The sequence below is a fragment of the Ursus americanus genome, chromosome 24 (genome assembly GCF_024610735.1).
Source record: "Ursus americanus isolate L20-20 chromosome 24, mUrsAme1.1.p, whole genome shotgun sequence".
Lineage (NCBI taxonomy): Eukaryota > Metazoa > Chordata > Mammalia > Carnivora > Ursidae > Ursus > Ursus americanus.
The window spans coordinates 3732411-3753656 of NC_142150.1; positions in this window are offsets into that span (position 1 = coordinate 3732411).

The following is a 21246-nucleotide window of genomic DNA, read 5'->3' on the forward strand; positions in this document are numbered from 1 at the left end:
AAGAAAGAGGCGGGCCACCCCAGACTGGTGGGCAGCAGGTGAGATAGACAGCGGAACTTGTGTACCAGACTCGTCTTGAGAGGCAAGACATGTGGATGCCACACCTGCCGCCAAGTCTTAAAAGTTTCTACGGAGGCTTTAAGTGGATTCAGCCGCGTATACCATCCAGATGGTCTCAGCACCACATCACTATCTCTGAGCTGTGACCCTGGGCAGCCTCTGGGAGTGGCAAAGGCAAGTAGAATGCACATTCCAAGGACAGGGAGGGGGAGGGGAGCCTCCGATGGCTGGGGTCCAGCGCATGGGTCAGTGGCGGTCATGTCTACTCCATGACCTCCTCCAACACCAGTATTTCTCCAATACCTGCTATATTCCAGGTGGATCTTAGCCCCCTCTATGGTCATCATCTCTGTGTAACGGGGTATTAGAGAATACACGCGTGAAATGGGAAGAGCAGCCAAGCATTTCCCCTTTGCTTTGTGACTCTGTTTTTGCGTCTAAGTCCCTGGCTCAAGCTCAGGGACTATGTCTTGTCCATCCAGCAACTACCTCAGTGCTTGGCACTTGGTGGGCACATAATCAATGTGCAACGAGTGAATAAGCAAGTGGACAGTGGCCCTGTGGCATTGGTCTTCCTGTTCCCATTTTACGAACAAGGAAAGTGAAGCTCAGAGTTTAAAGGATGTGCTTGTGGGTTCCACAGCTAAGAGGGGACTGCGGAGCTTCACCCTACCTTTGTCTTTTGGCTAAATCCCATGATGGGTGGGACTAAGGACCAAGCCTCCATGCCCTGTTCCGTATCACAAGTGTATGGGTTCCATACCCCTCTTAGCAGGGGCACTACTTGGGGAAATACCTGCTTTCTTACTTTCCTTCACCAAGGAGACTCAATTTAGCCCCATCCCTAACTGGTGGCTTTTCTCAAATGACAGTCTGGGCCTCCTCATTGTCCAGTTACCATTCTCTCCTGAGGTTCTTCTGGTCCAAAGGCTTTGCTGGGGCTCGGCTGAACATGGCTCCCCCCTGCTGCTGCTCCCCCCGTAGGACCCGCACCTCCAAACACCTGGGCCTCCAGCATCTACAGTGTGGCATTGGGGCCCCTGCTCTGGTCTCCGAAGGGCTAGAGCTCCAGTGGTCTCTGGCATGGGTTTTTCTGGCTGCCTAAGAGTGTGTTCAGAGAACCATGATGGGTTTATAAAGTGAGAGATGAGGGGCAGGGAGGGACACAATGCTGGAGAAGCTTCTAGGCCCATATCATGAAGAATTTTATGTACCATGTTAAGTTATTCTACTGTCTCTGAAGGCAATGAACTCACTGGATGAGTTCCTATTGGATGGAGGCAAAGCTTCTTCTCTATACTGAATCATGCTATATGACTACTAATCAAGTAGTATGACTAATCAAGCAGTATGACTACTTTTCCTCCCAGGAGCCCAGATGGAGAATAGAAATTCTTCTCAAGACAGTCTTCTACGCAGTTACCAATGCACCGGATAAAATCTAGTTGCCATCCTGATTCTAGGCTCGCCTGCCATTTTCATAAGTGGAGAAAGATTCTGTCATCCAGGTAATCCCAATCCATCCTTCCTGCTCCCCTCTGTTTCTTGCTCCAGGGATCTCTATACAAACAACCCTTGGGTTCGGCATGCAACCCACCCCGCTCCCATTCCCCCCAGTCTTACCCCAAAGGACAGACCCACACCCACTCTAAGAACAACAGTATCTGTGGCTTTCTCAGTGGCCCCGGGCAATGGCAAAGCTCTGGGTTGGACACAGGATTTCCTGCTAAGCTTTCTCAGACTTCCACTAGTCAGGGGTCTAATTTTGCTTCCTCCATCAATATCAAATGGGAATGCCCATTTTTTAGAGTTTTCGAGAGCTGTGGACGGGCAGCGCGGAGTCAGTGGGCACTGCACAGCCATGAACGAGAACAGATCTCCATTAAATGAAAGCCTGTCATTCTGCCCCAAAGTTCCATCTGGGCTCCCTGGTAGTTCCGGCGTCCTTTGTTAGGGGAGAGAGGGAGGGGACCGGGGCCTTGGAGCCTCTCCGCGGGCGGCCAGGATGACTGACAGCTCCGCAGGGTGGGGCGGCCTTCCCGCCGCTGCCTCTTGCCCGGGGCGGGGCTGCAGCCGGCCGGTTACAAATCAGAGCAAATGCGACTGTTGTCAGCCCTGAGCAGAGGCCGATGTGTGAGGAATTTTAAAGGAGTTTACTCAGTCCCAATTAAATCCCATTTTACAAATTCCGTCCAAGTCCTCCGCAGGAGGAAGCCCATTAAATGTTTTCACACGACGCCGGCCTAGGTGGCGGTGCCGGGCGGTGCGGCCGCAGCCCAGCTGCCCGGGAGGGGAAGGCCTTCGGAGCAGCGTTCTGGGCCTTCTCAGGAACGGCAGAAGGATGTATGTGGTAGAACTAAGTACCAGAAAGACAAGGTTATTTCTAAGCAGGTATCAGAAAATAAATCGACAGGCATGAAATGGGAAAAATAATCTTTGACGAGAAGCATTCGAGCAACTCAGGGGCTCGCAAATCAAAAGAGCAAAGGCTTTTTGCTTGGTCTCTGGTTCTTTAAAGAAGGCCGATTCGCTCCAGTCAGGGTTACCCAGTGAACATTATGGGCTTTCTAATGGCTCGTGATTAAAACAATTTTTAAAAGAACATTGCAGATAAAGCTTCCTGGGGTGTCGTTTAGCTATTGAATGGGCCACCAGAGAATGCCTCCGTTCTTCACTCAACACGCAGCCTAGAACTGGAAATCAGTAGGATAGCCTCGTGTTAGGATGTCCTCCCTCGAGTCACCTTTTTACCCTCTCAGGCATCCCGGAAGCCCAACACCAGGGCACAGAAACAAATTCTTACTCTTTATTCTTGACTTGGAGTCAGCCTTAAATACACCCTTGCATTGCTGTCCTGCCTTTCAGCCTTCTTGAGGGCATGGCCTCCTTCCCATCCCCACTGAGGCCTCGGGAAGCTTTAAATCCAAGAAACCAGTTCCTGCCCCTCCTCGTTGGACCTTGCTGGACCCACATCAGCTGTCCAGAGCCAAAGGGACCTCCTGCGCACCGGGTATTGTCAGACTCCAGTCTAGCCTGGGAATGCACCATAAGGGGTGAGGAATGGGGTGGGGTGGGAGAACACTACTATCTCACTCCTGCACCTGAGGTTTGTCTATGACACCCTCGGGGCGGGGCGGGGGGGGGGGGTCGGGGCACAGAGGCTGAGTAGGGCGTGGGGGGCAGCCAGCAGAGGGAAGAGGAATGCTGACCTTCTGCTCTCTCCCTCCCTTTCCTCCTCCCTTCCTTTTCCTTTCCTTCTTTGTACTTACTTTTAAAAATCTAATATGGTGAGAGTAAAATAAATGCATTTTGATGCTTTCCATGACTTTGCAACTAGAGTTTGCAAATTAAATATTTCAAAGACTCTTCTTTGCTCTTCCTCTTCCTCCTCTGCCTTGAGAACTTTGCCTGCAAGTTAGACCTCTGACCCCTGGCTGGGGATAGGATCCTTGGACTTGAACCACAAGGCAGGTGCTGTATCTCCTACTTTGATTGCCAACATAATTTTCCGTTTATTTTATAGAAATAGAAGACTTATTGAAACAGCGAAACAAGTGGCTTCCCACCCCACTTCAGAAACAACCTTGCTTTGATTAGTCGTTCAGTTCCCATAGATTGACTATGGGCAAAAGGACACTTTAATTATAAAGAAGGAAAACAGAAAAACTGGCTTTTCTGCAACGTTTCTTTCTGGAACCACTGAAGCCCCAGGTAGAACTCTGGGAGTTAAATGAGAACAGCATAGCAGCCTTTCATCCTTATGTAGATTTAAAAGATGAGGGAATAAAAAGTGCATTTATTAGAGGAAAGCTGAGCACCTGTTTTCTCCACATTTGTGTTTTGTGCTCAAAGAGGAGATCTGGGGTTTCCTTAGCTGGCATACTTCCTGGAGACCTTCCAGCCCAGGTCCATGAATAAGGAAATTCTCAACAGCACTGAGCCAGCAAGATTGAGTCTGAAGGCAAAGACTAGGATGGTTGGAAGCCAGGAGCTGGCCCAGGTTGAGAAAGGCAGGCATGCCAAGACCAAGGGCAGAAATAAACTATCCAAGGAAAGAATGGAAGTCAGGAAGCAGTCAAAAACTGGGGAAGAGGGAGGCATTAGTAGGCCTATAGAACAAGATCATGCAGTGAAATGCCTGTAAGAGTCCAGCTGGTAACTGAAATGAGAGAGCCGGGTGTAACACGGAGTGGTGGGGACTGGGTCAAACTAGAAGCAAGTGCCTCTGTCTGAAGGATCCTCAGATCCAGTGACTTGTGGCCATGAAGGGATGCAGGCCCCATATTACCAGATCTTCCCATTTTTAAAGAAAAGCACACAATCTTGATTTTTACTTGAAACATCCCAGTTTAAAACCTTGGACAAGCCAACAAGATATGGGTGGGTTGGGGTTACATGACAAAGTCTATGGCCTGTATAAAATCACAGGTTAAGGCAAAATGTAGATGGAGAAATGAGAGAAGCAGACACAAAGCGGGCACAGATGGGCGTAGCTAGGGCTCCGGGAAGAGGTGAGGTCAGAGGGCAAAGGGCCTGCTTTATGGGAGGCGCACAGAGCATGGCCACAGGCTCTCTGTACTGCCAGGGGGCTTCATGGCGCCAGCTGCTCTCTGCTTCTGAAGGACAGAGCAGCAACCCCGGCACCCATGTGAAGGCTACGCTGTCACAACAGCCTAAAATCCCTTCTGGGATTTGGACCCCTAGACTCCGGCATCATTTCCTCCTGCTCTCTCCTCCTTTCTCCTATTCTAGCCAGCAGGGCCTCTGTGTTCCTTGGATTCCCCAGAGACACTCCTTCTGTAGGGTCTCTGCATGGCTGTTCCTTCTGCTTAGAACACTCTTCCCTCCGATCTCCACATGGCAGAGTCCCACCTCCTTCCAGTCTTTGCTCAATGTCATCTTCTGACCTCTCTATGCGCAAATTCCAACCTACAGTTGCACCTGGTCAGCTTCTCGGCTCTTATTTTCTTTTTTCCAGATCAATTGCTACCTTCCAAATACTATGCAATTTACTTATTATTTATTGTGCCTCCTGCAACTAGAATGTAAGCTCCTCCAAGGTGAAGACTTTGGTTTGTTTTGTGCGTTAGGTACTGTTGGAACATAGCTGTTCACGTTAGAAGGCACCCAATAAATATTTACAGAAAGCAAGGATGAATTCGTATTTCTTCCTTACTGTCATGTAGCTCTGGAGATGTGATTTCGAGGAACTTCTCTTCCCTTCCATATTTCATTCCTTGTCTGTCTTTCCCAGAATTCAAGTCAGTAAATATTTGCTGAGCAACCATGCTGCGCCAAGCCTCAGAACAAATTCTGAGAGCACAGGGACAAGGAGAAACAGTGTCTACCCTTGAGGAGCTTATCATCCAAGAGGAGATGCATGGTAAGTATTTTTTTTAAAGATTTTATTTATTTATTTGAGAGAGAGTGCATGTGAGAGAGAGAGGGAGAGAGAGAGAGTGCATGAGCTGGGCAGGGAGGGGGAAGGGCAGAGGAAGAGGGAGAAGCAGACTCCCCATTGAACAGGGAGACCAGCGATCCCAGGACCCTGGGACCATGACCTGAGGCAAAGGCAGATGCTTGACCGACTGAGCCACCCAGACATCCCCATGGTAAGTATTGTACAGGGGATGTCCAATGTGCTGTGGAGACACAGAGGAGGACCACTTGCACTGGCCTTAAAAGATGTGCAGAGTTTAGTAGAAGAAGAGGGCATCCCAGCATCAAGGGAGGTGGGGCCAGGCAAGGAGTAAGAGCAAGTCAATAGGAAAAATGGAAGGATGCTATGAACTTAATTTTGTGGGATATTTAAAATGAAATTACTTAGAGGACATTGGCTGATGCCCCTGTGGAAATATGTTCACTGATATTTTGATGCTTCTATGACTTCGCAATTAATGTTAGCAAATTAAATATTTCAAAGACTCTTCTTTGCTCTTCCTCCTCCTCCTTTGCCTTGAGAACTTTGCTTGAAAGTTAGACCTCTGACCCCTGGCTGGTGATAGGATCCTTGGATTTGAACTGCCAGGGCTGTGCTTTATTTCCTCCTTTGATTGCCAACATAATTTTCCACTTATTTTATAGAAACAGAAGTCTTATTGAAACAGGGAAACAAGTGATGTGAACAAAACATTATTTCTATATGTTACTTGTACTGTGACAGCTTTTTTTTTTTTAAACAAAATAAACCCTTATATATACACTAAGTACATTCTTTCACCACAGTTATCAAGGATTCTGACCTCACTGCATCAAAACCCTGAAGGTCTTTCTTTCTTTTTTTTTTCTTGAAATTGACTGAAGTATTTTTAATGGAATGTGTGAGTTCACCTGTCTACAGGGTCCTGGGTTGTTTTTCCTACATGGCAAGAATGAAAAATTAAGCTATCACGTGGAGTGGGGATGCTTCTGGAAGTGGGAGGATCCCTCTGACTTCTAATCTCTCAAACTCTCTGTATAAATGGAAGTGATTATCTCCTTGACTCCTGAAGCAGAGTGAGGCATGTTCCTTTGCAAGAGGGATTTCAAATGTTCTAAATGTGACTTGAACCAATATAAGAATAGTACTTCTCAGGAACAACTTGAGCTCCTAAATTGGCATCTTTAAAAAAGTCTCCTGTTACAAATCCAGACTTAGGCTGAGTACAGCCTTTTAACCCCAAACCTTAAATACAGACTGGAAATGGATTCGTTTTTCTCACCCATAATAAGCAAATATTTACCGAGTGCCTCATTATATACACACGCATTCTACTAGGTGCTAGATATACAGAATGAATAAGATACATGCCTTTTTTGTAAGTGTTTAGTTTATAAATCAGGTACCTACAGATTCACATATAAGGTATATTTCTATATATACAGTATATATATGTGTGTGTATATATATGATCAAAATTGTTGCATTATAAATACAAAGAAAATCATGTGGACATAGATGAATGTACGAAGCTTAAAAACAAACTTTTACATTTTTTTAAATTAAAACAGGAAACTCATTATATGAGCTGAAGTAAACCATATTTTTGTAAACATGGGATAAATATGAAGAATTTTTAACCCCACATTCTACAGAAAGATACGTGAAAGCAGGACACAGAAAGTAAATATAAACAAAAAAGAGCTTCTAAGTAATGGGGGGAAGCTCGTTGTACTTATAATTAACACAGAAATTATTATTTTGCCTCCTCAATCCACTACTGATGTCAATAGCCACAGTACTGCAGGGGAAAAAGTGATTTTATACTCTCTATAAAAATAGCCAGTTCTTATTCTGGCTATTCACATGGTATACAGATAAGTAAAATAGCCAAGAGGGACCTCAAAAGCTAGAATTCATCTGCAGTTGGTGGCAACTTTAATTCTTTGAAGACCGAACTTGGAGCAATTGCAGAGAGTGAACCTGCGAGCAATGGACTGACTGTGGTACCAGGCTGCGGCTGGTGTCCTTGAAAGTGCGTAGAATCAGCCCGGCGTCAGTGAACAGGAGAGAGGGCAGGAGGGACCAAGGGGGTTCTGGACCCGTGCCAGAAAATACCAGATTTTTCAGATTCTGAGACATCTTCAATTATAAAATACCATCCACTTACAAACAGCTCAGGGAAAACAAACACTAAAGAACACACATTTTTACATTTCTACTCATTTTATCTGTGTAGTTATGCACTACTTCCCTTTTTCAATAGTAATCAGATCCTGAGTCTGAGCTGTTTTCAAACACTGAGTTCAAATTTTTTTCTGGTTTGTTTTTTGGGTTTTTCTTTTTTTTTTTTTTTTGCCAATAGTAGCTCTGCTTACCATTATGTTATGTATTGATTTTTCACAAATTGTGCTTTTTGACTTCTTTGGCAACTTTATTACTTTCGGCATTGGCAATATAATTCTGAGTCATATAAAAAAAAGAAAACTCCATCTACATCTCCTATTTGGCTACCGTAGTCTTTTTTTGCCCCTACTGATCCCCCAAAATTAAACTGGTATTGTTGAGTAGAGAGACTTAAACCAGGTGCACCAAAAGGCTTTTTCCTGTACCAAAATGTACAGCTTAAATAAGCTCCCTCATGACTAAGCAGTAACTGAAAACCCCTTTTCTGAGCATGCATGTGGGATACCACCAAGAGGTGCTTAAATACACATGATTTGCTATTCAAGACAAAGCACAACTTGACATCTGATTTCTATTGCCACTCTACTGCGTTCTTCCTTCTAAGGAAGAAGGAAACTATTTTACATCTACCGTGTGCCCGGCATTGGGCTGATCCGCTCTAACCACCAATTTCATTTATTCTTTACAATACTGCTGAAAGAGTATCATTATATTCTTTCTGCAGTTGTAGAAATGGAGGGTCACGCAGTTATATAATTTCTTTGAAGTCACATAGACAGAGTTAAACACAGATTTGACTGATTCTGAAGTCTGTGAGGTCAAAGAAGTGTTCAGTTGTGATTTTTTCCCTCTGCAATCAAATGAAGAATGGGTCCTGGGAACTCTCCCAATCAGTACCATGCCATTGGCAACCATTCTATACTGCCTTCTCTAGCCTAATGTGTCTTGATCAGTCCACCCTACCAGGAGTCCTGACACAGGAACCATCAGGCCCAGTACCTTGTCCCTCTACTTTTCTTTGACCTCAGGGATGGATTTTCCATCCATGAAGGTCCTTGAAGTCTTTCCCAACTGCAGCCTCTCCCAATCATTCATTTTTTTCTTCTTTATAACCAAATACATTTTTGATCCACTCTTATGGCATTTAAATTCTACCTGGCATTATAGAATTGTCTTATTTTCTTCCCATAGTTTGGCCATGAGACCAGTGCATGTGGCTTTATAGACCCTTCAAAGAGGGTCTCAAGTACCAGCAGCATGACCAGTCTTTCTTCCTAGACACGACATTCAAGGCACATGAGTGACTGGATGTCTAGTCTGCGCATCACACCTCCTTCCAGAGCTGCGATATATAGCTAGTTAACAGCCTAACACTACCCCAGTTAATACCCAGAAGGACTATGGGCCATTCAAAAGAAGTTTTAGGAAATCCTCTATGTAACAAAAAACAATACAAGATATATTCCACAGATGTACTGTAATTTATATGTGTAACTTATACCTGTAACTTATATTTTCTAACACCAAGCTGGTGCTTTACCCTGCCTCTCTGAACATCTTGGTTCTGGAATTACATGAAGGGAAAGGAGAATGATCTTTTCTAGCTAAATTTACACTAATCAAAAGAGAAGCAGTATTAAGCCTCAAACCAAAATAGAAAGCAAAAAAATGACTCCAAACCTTAGATAAGGAGATGCTCGTGTTAGAGATGGCTTCTAGCCAAATGAATTAAAGGGAACAGAGGAAGGCTTAGCTAGCATGAAATCTTAAAATCCCAACCCTTCCCACATTTTCTACCTCAAGCATTTCAGCCTGTGTCCTTCAAGGTGACAGAACATCAAAGCTACGTCTTTTCTGTTTACTATCCTTTTTCTGTGTATATGGACCCATTTTTTATCACTTCCACAAACCACTATTCAGTCCTGATGCTCCAATATGTCAAAGCCAAGTTTATCATAAAAAAAATCATACAACTACCATTGATGCCATGACCCATGTTAGTAGCTATTCCTTGGGAAGTGTTAAGGTGAAAAGAATGGATATGATAGGTCACGTCAAAGCTTAGGAACATCTCCAAATCCATGGAATTCAGCAGTACAGAAGCCTATTTAAATTAGTTTTAATACCTATGTGACCAGATTTATTTTGACACAACACTACCCTGCCCCACAGCCACCCAACTTTTGTTGCTTTTGTTCAAGTTAAGGGAATTAGCCTTCTCTGGAACACATTTAGAAAACATTAATGTCCACTCCTCGTTCATGGCTCTAGCCCTTCTCACATTCTCAATTTTCTGGGAAGTCTTACTCAGGAGATCTCACTGCACTATCCTCCCTTAAACAAGTTCTATTTTAGGAAATACAGTTTTACAACAAAAATATAGTCCGGACATGGACTCTGACAGTCTCTGCCAAGTGCAGTCATCTCATTAAGCCTCGACAGTGCTGGAGAATGTGACACTCTAAAATTTCCATTTAAAATTAAAACTCCAAAAATATTTCAGGTAAGAGTAGGTGGCTTTTTGTTTTGTGCAATAGCTCCTTATGAAAAACTATTTATAGGTGGACCATTTTGCCGTGGACCAAATGTGGACCTGTTTGCCATATTTTATTTGAGTAGATTTTTGTTTCTTTCTCTCACCAGCAAACTTTGCTCTTTGGAAATGCTATATGATATTCAAAATAATTTACATCAGAGAAAAATGTCTTGTTTGAAGAACCTTGAGTGGCTTCTCATTTCAAAATATGTCAGCCTGTCTGTTCCTAAAAGCTCAAAGGAATCTGGCTACAGCTCTACCCAGAGTCTACAGAGGAGGCTGCAATTGTATATATTCTTTTATTCAGTCGGTTAGTTAGTAAATATTTATGGAGCACCTACCTTGGACCAGACTCTGCTCATGATGCTGGGGATAACAGATGAGCAAAGACAGAAAAGGTCTATGACCTCTTGAATCTTATACTTTGGTGGAAAGGAATAGATATTAAATACATGAAAGCATCTCAGAGAGTCATAAATTCTCTGAAGGAAATAAAGCAGATTAACAGAAAGAAGGTGATTTGTGGAGGCAGGAGAGGGAAGGCCTCTCTGAGGAGGTGATGCTTGAACCGAAACCTGAATGAACTGAACAAACTAGATTTGAGTAAGGGGAGAAGATTAGAGACAGAAGGAACATCAGGTGCAAGAGCCCTGAGATGGGAGCAAGTGTGGGACTTTCCAGGTACAGAAAGAATGTGTGTGTGCTTGTAGATGGAATAAAGTGCAGAGTGCCTGGGTAGGAAGTTAGAGAGGTGGTCAGGGACCAAACCAGGTGGGGTCTTGAAGGCTAGGGAAGGTACTGCATTTTCCTCCAGGGACAGTGGGAAGCCACTGGCCGGCTGCCTCAGGGGAGTGATATTATCTGATTTATATACCACCAGTCTACACCAGCACTGAAGCAATTTTTGGCAGCGTTTTATTTAGAACTTTGAAATCACCTCTCCTGACCACACCCACATACCTATCAACCTTGGATGAGCCCAAAGTTTAAACCCTTGCAGTCACTAATCCTTTTCTGGGGCTTTATCTCCCAAAATCCCACCCTGTTCCCTTAGAATGTTTCCACCCTGTCTCCTAGAACCCTCGGTTCCAGAATAAATATTCCATCCTCATTACTTATTCCCTTCGCCTTTTTGACTCAACTATAAGACAAGACAGTCCTTGAAGGTGTGGCATTGCTATGTTCCTCCTGAGCATTACTAGCATGTTCTCCTGAGGCATGAGGTGGAAAGTGGGCATCCTCTTTCCCCCACACAGCTGCTTCCACCTACTGCTGCCTCATTCTTGTCTTCCTTGATGATGCTTTATTCTGGTTTGCAACGTACCTCTCTGGTAATTTCTTCCAAGTCATCTTTCTTAAGCTCATTTTCTTCTGCCTGCCCCTTCGGTTTTGGGGTGTTTGAGACTCTGTCCTTTACACACTTTTCCTGGGTCATCTAATTTTTCCTCCATGGAGTCAGTCCTCATCTATAACCTAACTCTCCAATTCATGTTTCTGGTTCAGAGTTCTTCCTCGATTCTAGACTCTTCCATTTAACTGCCTTCTGGAACTCTCCACTTGAGTGTACCACAGGCACTTTAAACTCACAATGTGAAGGCTAAACTGATTAACCTCTACCACCATCCAAATTGCTCCTCTTTCAACAGTTTCTATCTCTGTTGAATGGTGTTACCTAGTTGTCTATGGGAGAAACCTGGGAGTCACCTTGACTTCTCACTTTCCCTTGACTCACAGCCATTCTCCAGATTCTATCGCTTTTACCTAAAAACTTCTCATATTTCCATTGCCTTGCTCAGGTCCTCATCACCTCTTCTCTGACGGTACTGACAAGTATCCTTAGCTCTAGGCTTTCAAATTTTCTACACAGTCACCAAGAGTGATCTTTCTTAAAACTGGAGCACACGTTTGTTGTTCTTGCCTGCTCAACATCCCTTCACCCTCACTGTGGTCACAATGTACTCACGTGGAAGAGCCCCCTTCCCTCATCTCCACGAGGGCCCTGATTCGGGTCCAAGGGGGTGGAGCATGAGAGCAGCCTGGCCAATCAGCACACTGAGCCACTGCCACAGTGATTGGTTCAGAGATGGCACGTGACTAAATTGTTCTAAGCGGAAGGAATCCTGGGTCTTGCTTGAGTGAGAACGGCTGGGAAGAAAACGTCGGGTTCTACTAGATTTAATTCTGGATAAATGTAGGCTCAGAACTGCCGCCTCAAAGAGCTAGAATGAAAGCAACACTTAAGAGAGCAGAACCAAAAGATGGAGAAGCAAGTCCATGTCAGGATTTGATGGAAGCCACATTTACCATTGCGCTTTTTGGTTATGTGACCAATAAACTCATGTTTCTGCTTAAGCTTGTTTGAGTCAGGTTTTTTTTTTTGGTTCCCTTCATCATTTGCTACTAATAATTCAGAGACTCAGGTCATTCATTACTCTACTTCATGGTTTCCTGGTAATCTTCAGGATGACGTTCAAATTTCCTAGTCTGTCATAAAAATCTTGATGCTCTAGCACCTGCTAACCTTTCCAGCTTCATCTTCTGCCACTGCCCACCTCTCCCCTTAGGCTCCCATCACACGGAGCTTATTGCCGGTCTCAGAATGTGCCATCCTTTCACTCGCCATCAGGCATTGCACTCCTGATTTCCTCTCTCTAGAACAATCCCCAATCTGCCTCTCCACTTCCCCTTATTCTTTCTTCAACATTGAATCAGGCATATTCTCTTGCTAGAAATTTTCACTGATTCCCTTTCCTTAGTCTAGATTAAGAAACTTCCTCATGCCTTCTGACATTATGGGTAAACCTCAGTATTAGCATTTATCCATTTGGGTTATAATTTTCTGTGTTGCTGTTTGTGTCTCCCCCATATGATAAACTCCTGGAAGGCAAGATCCATGAGTCTTTATATCCTTAAGGGCCTAGTATTATGCTTGACACGCATTAAGATAATTAATAACACTTGAATCAATAAATGCCTTTCAATGTTACTTACATTTATAGGCAGTGAATTATAATAAGCTCCTTGAAGGAGGGACAATGTTTCACTCTTATTCCTATCACTCATAGCATGAATTGGGCTTCATGAGGCTCTTAGGAAATATTTGTTTAAAAAAACGGATGGAGAAAACATATGCCATGAGACTATGCCACGGCTTTCTCCTTCCTGTTGTCATCCACCAACTTCTCTCTCCCCAGTGTTTACTGTGGCTTCAGTTCTTCATATCATTCCTGACATTACAATCATTTTGTTAATGGCAACATCTGTGGAGAAGACACAGTCAACAGCTGGACTCAGACATTGAGGAGGTGAGGACAGATCCTCACCTGTCATGAATTTCTCTATCCCACCTTAGCTACCAACATCTATGTGATACCTTAGCCTAGGTCTTGCCGTCATCAATAGCTACATCTCCTCTTAAAATCTCAATTCCATTCCTCCCATAACTTCCAGCCAAACTTCTAGAACTCACACTGTAAAATTCTCCGTCCTCGTTTAGACTTTCAAACCACAGACTCTACCATTTTTCACTCTTCATTGCTCCCTCATGTCCTCATATTCCTTCCTATCCACCATGCAGTCCATCATTATCAGTCCCTGTGCGTTTAGATTATGTCCCAGGCAAGTGCTAGGTGCTGGGGATAGAGCAGGGGAAAAACACAATCCAGTTCTGTACTCCTAGAATTTATAGTCTAGTGGGGGAATAGATATTAAATACATGAAGAAACATACAGATGTGTGATTAAAAATTATGAGAAGTGCTTGGAAGGGAAAGTACAGGAGGCAATGAGTTTGCATAATAGGACTATCTAATCTAATCTTTGCGGACAGGGAAAGACTCTCTGAAAAATACTGAAAGAATTTCCTCTTTTAAAAGGGGGAAAGTTATTTCTGCAGTTTAAATGTTAATTTTTAATTATCCAAAAGAAATCCACTCAACTTTTACCTAGAAAAAGCACTGACAATTGCCTTCTAATAAATCCCAATACTTCCAATCTTTCCCCACACCTTCCCAAGCATTTTTCCTATTTTCTGTATTTTCTCTCTCTCCTCCTGCCTTAGGATGCTTTTGGACATGCCAGCAAAATGATGAAAAGAGAGAAGTCCGCTGGAAACTCTGGAATAGTTGTTACCTTTCCTGCCATGTGCCATACACAGGCACAATGTCTTATATTTGCTAATTTAAATAAAAACCAACATCTTAGATTTTTCATTGAAAGCAGTACATTGGCTTCCAGGCTCTCTCCCTTCAAGGCTCTCCGGAAGCTGTCTTATTTATCCTTCACCAGTAGGTGGCTCAAGCCTTCCCCAGAATCTGGGAACCTGGTCCTCTGCAAGGGTTATCTTCATTTGACCTGTCCAGTCATACTGTGACGGTTTAATATCTGAGTCACTAAGCTTTCCTTCCTCCAGGGCAAGGGCATCTGCAGGGCAAGGGCATCTGCTGGGTTTATTACATAATTCTGTGCTCCTCTTCCATGGTTATGAAGCCCATCATACCGCTCCAGGGAAATAACTCATCTCCTTGTAGTGGGCTGAAACAAATTACAATGGCTCCCTCCTCGTCAGGGCAGACCCTCTGCTGAGAGCTGACTCTCTAAGAATTTCCTGAGCCCTGTGAGATGCCATGTCTTGCTTCCCACTCATTGGCTGGTAGCCATCCATATTTTGCCTCAAACTTTCCTCTAGGCACCTAACTCCACTAGAGATAGGAGCAAAATGACCAGAACAGATAGGAAGGCCATTGGAAGAACCAGAGAAAATTCTCAGCTTTCCTAGACTTCAGAGGTTGAGGAATGAAGATCTTTGAACTGGTTAATGCACATACTTGAATAAGGATGCTTTGGAAGGCACTCAGGAGATCAGTTAACAAGGTAACTGGGAGACAGAGAATGAGAGAACGGTGCGGGTAGCAAGAAAACTATGAACTGTCACAAATTTTAGGCATTGGGAGTGCAAGGAGTTACAAGTGGCCTGCCACAATCTCTTCCCCCACTTGAAGAGCTCCCCCTCTCTGTGTTGAAGTCCTGTCGCCTGTAAATCTTGACGTAAGCTTTCCTATGATCACTTGTGGTGGATGTGACAGGTGGACGATGAACTGGATGGGAAGCAGTCCAAGTTAGACAGAGCTGTTGGAAGGGCTCTGTGCTCACTGAGGTGAGGGATGAGCTAAGACAAATGCCACGTGGTAGGGGAAGGGAGGAGGTTGGATTGAAAAGATCTTGAGAAAGTCGAACTGGAAGGACTTGTAAACGACCCATGTGGAGGGAAATGGAAAAGGCGAAGTTCATGATAAGACCCGGGTTTCTGACTTGAATAGAATATCTTTTCATTGGTGGGGACAGAGGTAGACAAAGGTGGACAGTAGTCAGCCCTGGAGGGGGTCCGGGAAAGGGAAAGGTCCTGACAGCCATGTGTGGAATTGGGGCAGGGATGGCAGAGAGGGGTGCACCTTCTGACAGTTCCAAGCCTTCACAAGCCTTCTGACAGACATTATTAAGCCACGTACCACTCTTTCCCAGTGCACTGGAACCCAGCGTCAGCCCGCTTTGCCATATAATGGTTCCTGGAAGCCATGAGCAATTAGTTAAATTTAGTTCTGAAGATGAAAGCTGTTGGCTTCCTCTTACAGACCTAGAGGTTTAGGAGCGCCGTTGATGGGTAAGAAAGCTGTGTCCTCCCTCGGTGCCCGCTTAGCAAACTCACTGCCATCTAGGCCAGTTTCCTCACTCCCACCTTGAGACTCTGTCTTTTCTCAGCACCTCCAAGGGCTCCAGGCCCACCAGTCTCAGCACCTCCTGACCTCGGCCTTCCCCCTGCCCATGGTCTTCACACGAGCCAAGCAGCACCAAGCTTCCCCTAACCGAGGTGAAGCATGTCCCTTTGCCCTCCCCTCCTGCCCCTTACAAAACTGTGTGGACAATGGCCCTGTCCCTGAAACCTCGAGCCTGAATCTTGGGAGGCTGAGTGACAAGCACCGCCCATGCAGGGAGACAATAGCGGTATTGACCGGCTGGCGGGAGGCAGGCCTGTCTACATGCTCCAAGGAGAGCTCGCAGACAGGCTCTTCCTCTCATACAATTGCTGCCTGTTTCCCATGTTTCACAAGAGAAGGGGTGCACATTCCAGACAAGGGGACTATTTATTTTCCCACCGAAGGTGACACGTGGCATCCAAAGGTCAAGCCCAGGCCGGGGCCATGTTTGCTGGACTAAGCTTTGCCTTTTCCCAGAGGCCCTGATTGTTCTGACGGCCTTCCCAGCTGTGTCCTCTGGGCTGGGAATGTTTCCTCAACTGCTCTATACAAACACCCATACTGGCTACTCAGTCTCCCGGGTTTGTTTATCGACCAAAGTCAAGGAACAAGCCCCCGCTCCAGAGGGTAGTGGGCTCTTGGTGGCTCTGCCACCAACAGGTGGGGGGGGGGGGGAGGTGGGTTGCCCAGGCTTCTCTTTCTCCACAAGTCTGCAAGACAAGCAAAATTTAAACTATACAGAGGTCTTCAAACCACGATTCAATCCCTTCAAAGAAATTCTGCATGGCTGTGCTTCCTTTGCTTTTCCAATGGTATGAAAAATTTTCAATAGCCTCCCAGATAGTTAGAATTCTTTTAGAGACAGTAATAATAATAACTTTTATTTGAAAAACACCTAACATAAGACACTCCTGCAAGTATTATTTCATGAAATTCTCAGTCCAACCTGGAGGTAGCAGTATGAACAACACCATGGGTGCAAAACATGCACCGGGTGAGGCATTGTGTTAGATAAGAGAGGAAGGGAGGGATAAAGATGGATGAGAGTCCCTGACCTGCAGGAACCCGCTGTGACATGTGTGTATCAGGTTGGGGAAGACAGTGGGGCCCTTAGGGTCTCTCTTGGCTCACGGACCTCTCGAATTTTGCCTGCTCTTTAAGGGAAAATTTGTGTAGGGGGGCAGGGGACACCTTTGCACAAATATTGATCCTATCCAAAATTCAGTCCCAGGGAGTAACCAAATCCAGCCATGTTGCCTCAAAAATCTGCCTACCCCTCTCTTGAAGTATGTGCTCACAGTCTCATGCAAAGACAGCAACTTAGTTCATCTTGAGTGACTTTTTTTTTTTTGAGAGAGAGAGCACGAATGAGAGAGAGAGAGAGAGAGAGAGAGAGAGAAAGTGTGCATGGACAGGGGAGGGGGGCCGTGAGAGAGGCAGAGGGGAAAGGAGAGAGAATCTTAAGCAGGTTCCACCTCAGGCTCAGTGTGGAGCCCGACGGGGGCTCGATCTCACGACCCTGCCATGACCTGAGCCGAAATCAAGAGTCAGATGCTTAACTGACTGAGCCCCCCAGGCACCCTTTGAGTGACTGTTCTGATGGGAATCTCGGCTCTGTTACTTTACTGGTGGTGCAGCCTTGGTCACGGTGCTCGAGCAAGTGGGCAAGCGGCCATGTCAGCGTCTTCATCTTCAAAATGAAGCTGCTGTTAGTGGCTCCGTTCGTTATATGTGGGCAGTGAGGGTCAGATGAATTAACGCACGTGAAGTGTTTTGAATTGTATTTGTCACGTACGTAACACACGATTAATGCCTGCTGGTTGTGGTTGTGGTTGCTGTGGTTGTTATTTCAGTGACCATATGGGTGATGAGCCGGATGACAAGAAGGTTAGAAGCAGCAATACCAGTTCAGGCATGAGTGAAAAAGCCCAGAGAGGGCTTAGGAGAGGCTAACTGAAGGCTTTTCTTCTTCCTTGTTTTTCTCCCTTCTTCCTCCTTGCATCCCACCTGCCTTCATATCTTCCTTCTTTCTCTTTCTCGGTAGGAGGAGTGTGTATAGGAAATGGGAAGAGTTAGGGCAAATTCAGTGGCCACTGGTTGGAGCCAGGCAGGGTCAGACCCCAGGCTCCAGGAAGAACCAAAAGGACCCATCCAAGCCCCAGAGCATGCAGGGGCAACCACAATCAAACACTAGAAACCAAACACAAAATCCACGTGCCAGGGGTGAGGCAAGATTAGAATCAGAAGGCTAGCTACAGAGACAAGAGATTATGATTGGGGAAAACAGGGTGAGAACAATCAGAAAGGCCCAAAGGAATTGCCCTAATAGGTCAGGAAGGTTTGGGTAGCTAGGTTGGCTGGTCTTAAAGGGTCAGAGACAGGAAGGATCACTCACTACCACCACCATCACCACCACTAATAATGGCCAACATCTATTTAGCACTCACTCTGCTATGGCCGTGTGCTGATCCCTTTATGTGCATTTCTCATATAATATGTAGTGTGTACTATTATTCTTATCATTTTGACAGCTAAAGTGCAGAAGGGTGAGTTTCTTGTTCAAGGTCACAGAGCTGGACATGGAGTAGAATCAGACCTGGGACAATTTGACTATGATCGCATACTCTGTACTCTAGCTGTCAACATTTACTCAGAAACACCACCTGAATGTCCCTAGTGCCCCAGGCTCTGGATGAAGAGTTGTAAAGGTTACACAGATGAATCAGACTTGGTCCCTGTTCTCCTAGCTAATCGTGGGCCAGTGGAGGCAGATAGAGAATCACAGTGCAGTTTGTTAAGGAGCATTGCACACTTAGATTATTTTAAATTTTAATAATAAAAGCAGGCGCTTTGCAACCAAAGAGAACTGTTGCTCTCTCCTCGTCTTGGGGCCTTACATAAAATGGGGGTACTGGTACCCATCTCAGAGGGTGCTGGTGAGGATTAACTGAGCTAAGTTATTCCCAGAACCTACCATAGTGCCTGGCACTGTAGCAAATACGAATAAATGATGACCTTATGGGGGGGGGAGAGGGGTAGGAAGAGAGGAAAAGGATGGAGAAGAGAAGGCAAATGGGGGCATGAATCCTCAGCAGCCCCTGGAAGGGACAGCTTGCAGATTTAAAGATAGCTATGTCATCCCCTGTGGCAGAGTAGGGTGGCTTTCTGGTCCCTAAATCCATGTAAAGCTTTGGAGTAAGCTAAGAGCCTTTGTGAGGCCTTCCCAACACATTGAAAGATCTCTTGGTTCTCCCATGTTGGCATATTTTACTTGTACACTTAAATATGTGTGTGAAATTGGAGAGCATGTGCTTCTGAAAGGAAAAAGAACTGCTCTAGGAATTAGAATCTGTGTGTGTGTGTGTGTGTGTGTGTGTGTGTGTGTGCGCGCGCGCAGTGAGGGGTGGGGAGTACAACAGTTTGGCTCTTGATGGGAAACTATTCACTTAATAAGCATTTATGGTGCACCTGTTGGCTTGTGCCCAAGCCTTGAAGGGAAGTCTGAGACCTACCCCAGGGAGAGGATGGCACATCAGGCCCTGTGACTTCAGGCCCAAAGGAGTAAGCAAAGGAAGCAGCATTAGGAGGAAAAAGCAGTGATAAGCTATTTGCGAAGTAGAAGCTACAGAATTTAGGAGCTAACTGAAGGTGGGGAGTGAGGGGCATTTTTAACTGGGTTTCCACCAGCAGCGGTTCTGCCAGGAAACAGGCTTTGCTGAAGGCCCGGGGATTTCAGGGCTACAGAACACAGCCAGGCGTTTGCTCCATCAGCTGGATGGGAGCAAAGTGAAACGTGAGCTGGCTTAGCCCCAAGACCAGATGCAGAGAAGCTGGTTGTACGTTCCCACCACATCTCTGCCCACCCCTCCCACCTTTGGCACCTCGGGCTCATTCATCCTGGATGAACCCTTTTGTCCCACTTTCTTAGCCCAGACACAGAGCTGTCTTCTTTCGCTTATCTCCAGTGCATATCTGTAACCTCACAGGGTTGGCTCAGTTCTCTGGCTGGGTTTCTGGGAACCTGCTTTCTTCTCTATTTTGCGGGCCAGTGCCAGTAACAGCTCCTGACCTGCTCCCTCCTCTAGCCACAGATACCTAATCTAAAAAAAAAAATCTCCACCAGCTTAAGTTCCTTTTAGTTCTCTCTGCTTCAAACCTTCCTGTTCTGGTCAGTAATCTCTTGCAGATGTCAGCCACCTGGGTGTCCCCAGTCTTCCCATCTGCTGGGCCATTTCCATCTTTCAATGGATACAGAAAAATGAATCCCATCCTGTCCCATAGATGGGGAGGAGGAGCACAACATCCCCTATTACCTCCAGTTTCCCACCTTGCCTGGATTCTTGATCCCCTCTGTCCCATCCTTGCTTCATTTCATGTATCACCTGGTAGCCATCATAGCTCCCCGAGTTACTATGAAGACTTACAGAGGCTGCGAAGGCCTCTTCCGGAGTAGACGTTCCTGGAGGTTTTGGGGTAGCAGGTAGATTTGAGGATACCACATTAGCACAACCTACGATCATGTCTTACTTGTTGGTATCTACATGACTAAGGAGGTTTCGTGCCCCGGGGAGCCTCTTGCCGGCTGGTTTCCATCAGGCCTCCTGTCATCTCTGCTCCCAGCCTCAAGAACCTTCTCATCCCCTCCAGTGCTGCCAGCTCCCCACCCAAACCACCAAATTCCAACGAATTTCATGCTCAGGACACTTGAGCTCTCCACCCTCTGCCCACAGACCCTGGACTCCCTTTGCATATCTCAAACTCATTAAGCAGCTTTGCTGAACGTTGCCATCTTTCACCAACTTCACCCAAAGGCACCCAAAGAAGACCAGCCATAGCATTCTTCCCTTTAACACGCCAAATTCAGTCCTTTGTCAGAGGGACCCCACGGGGGCTAGGCTTTGCTTGTTTTCCTCTTCCATCTGCTTTCCCAGCTTCCCCCCCCTTCTTACCTTCTGGAGGATTTCTCTACACCACTCAACCCCTGGGTTGACCATCAGGCTGTCTGGATCTGATTTCATTTTCTTGCCTCCCTGCCCTTAACCACACAAACCGCAGCCCAGGCTAGAAACCACACCCAGCCTGGGCCCTGTGTCACACACTTGCTCTCTGGAGAGGGCTGGTGGCGGTTCTTTGGAAGGTTCCAGGCAACGAGGCAGTTTGTTCGGTGAGGGGCCCCATGCCATCCTGTGCAGGGGGCTGGAGGCAGGGCACCCGGGACCATCTTCTAACAGTAGAATGTCAGCATCAAGGGGACATAGGGATGACCAGGAAATCCGTTAACAGGGGGACGGA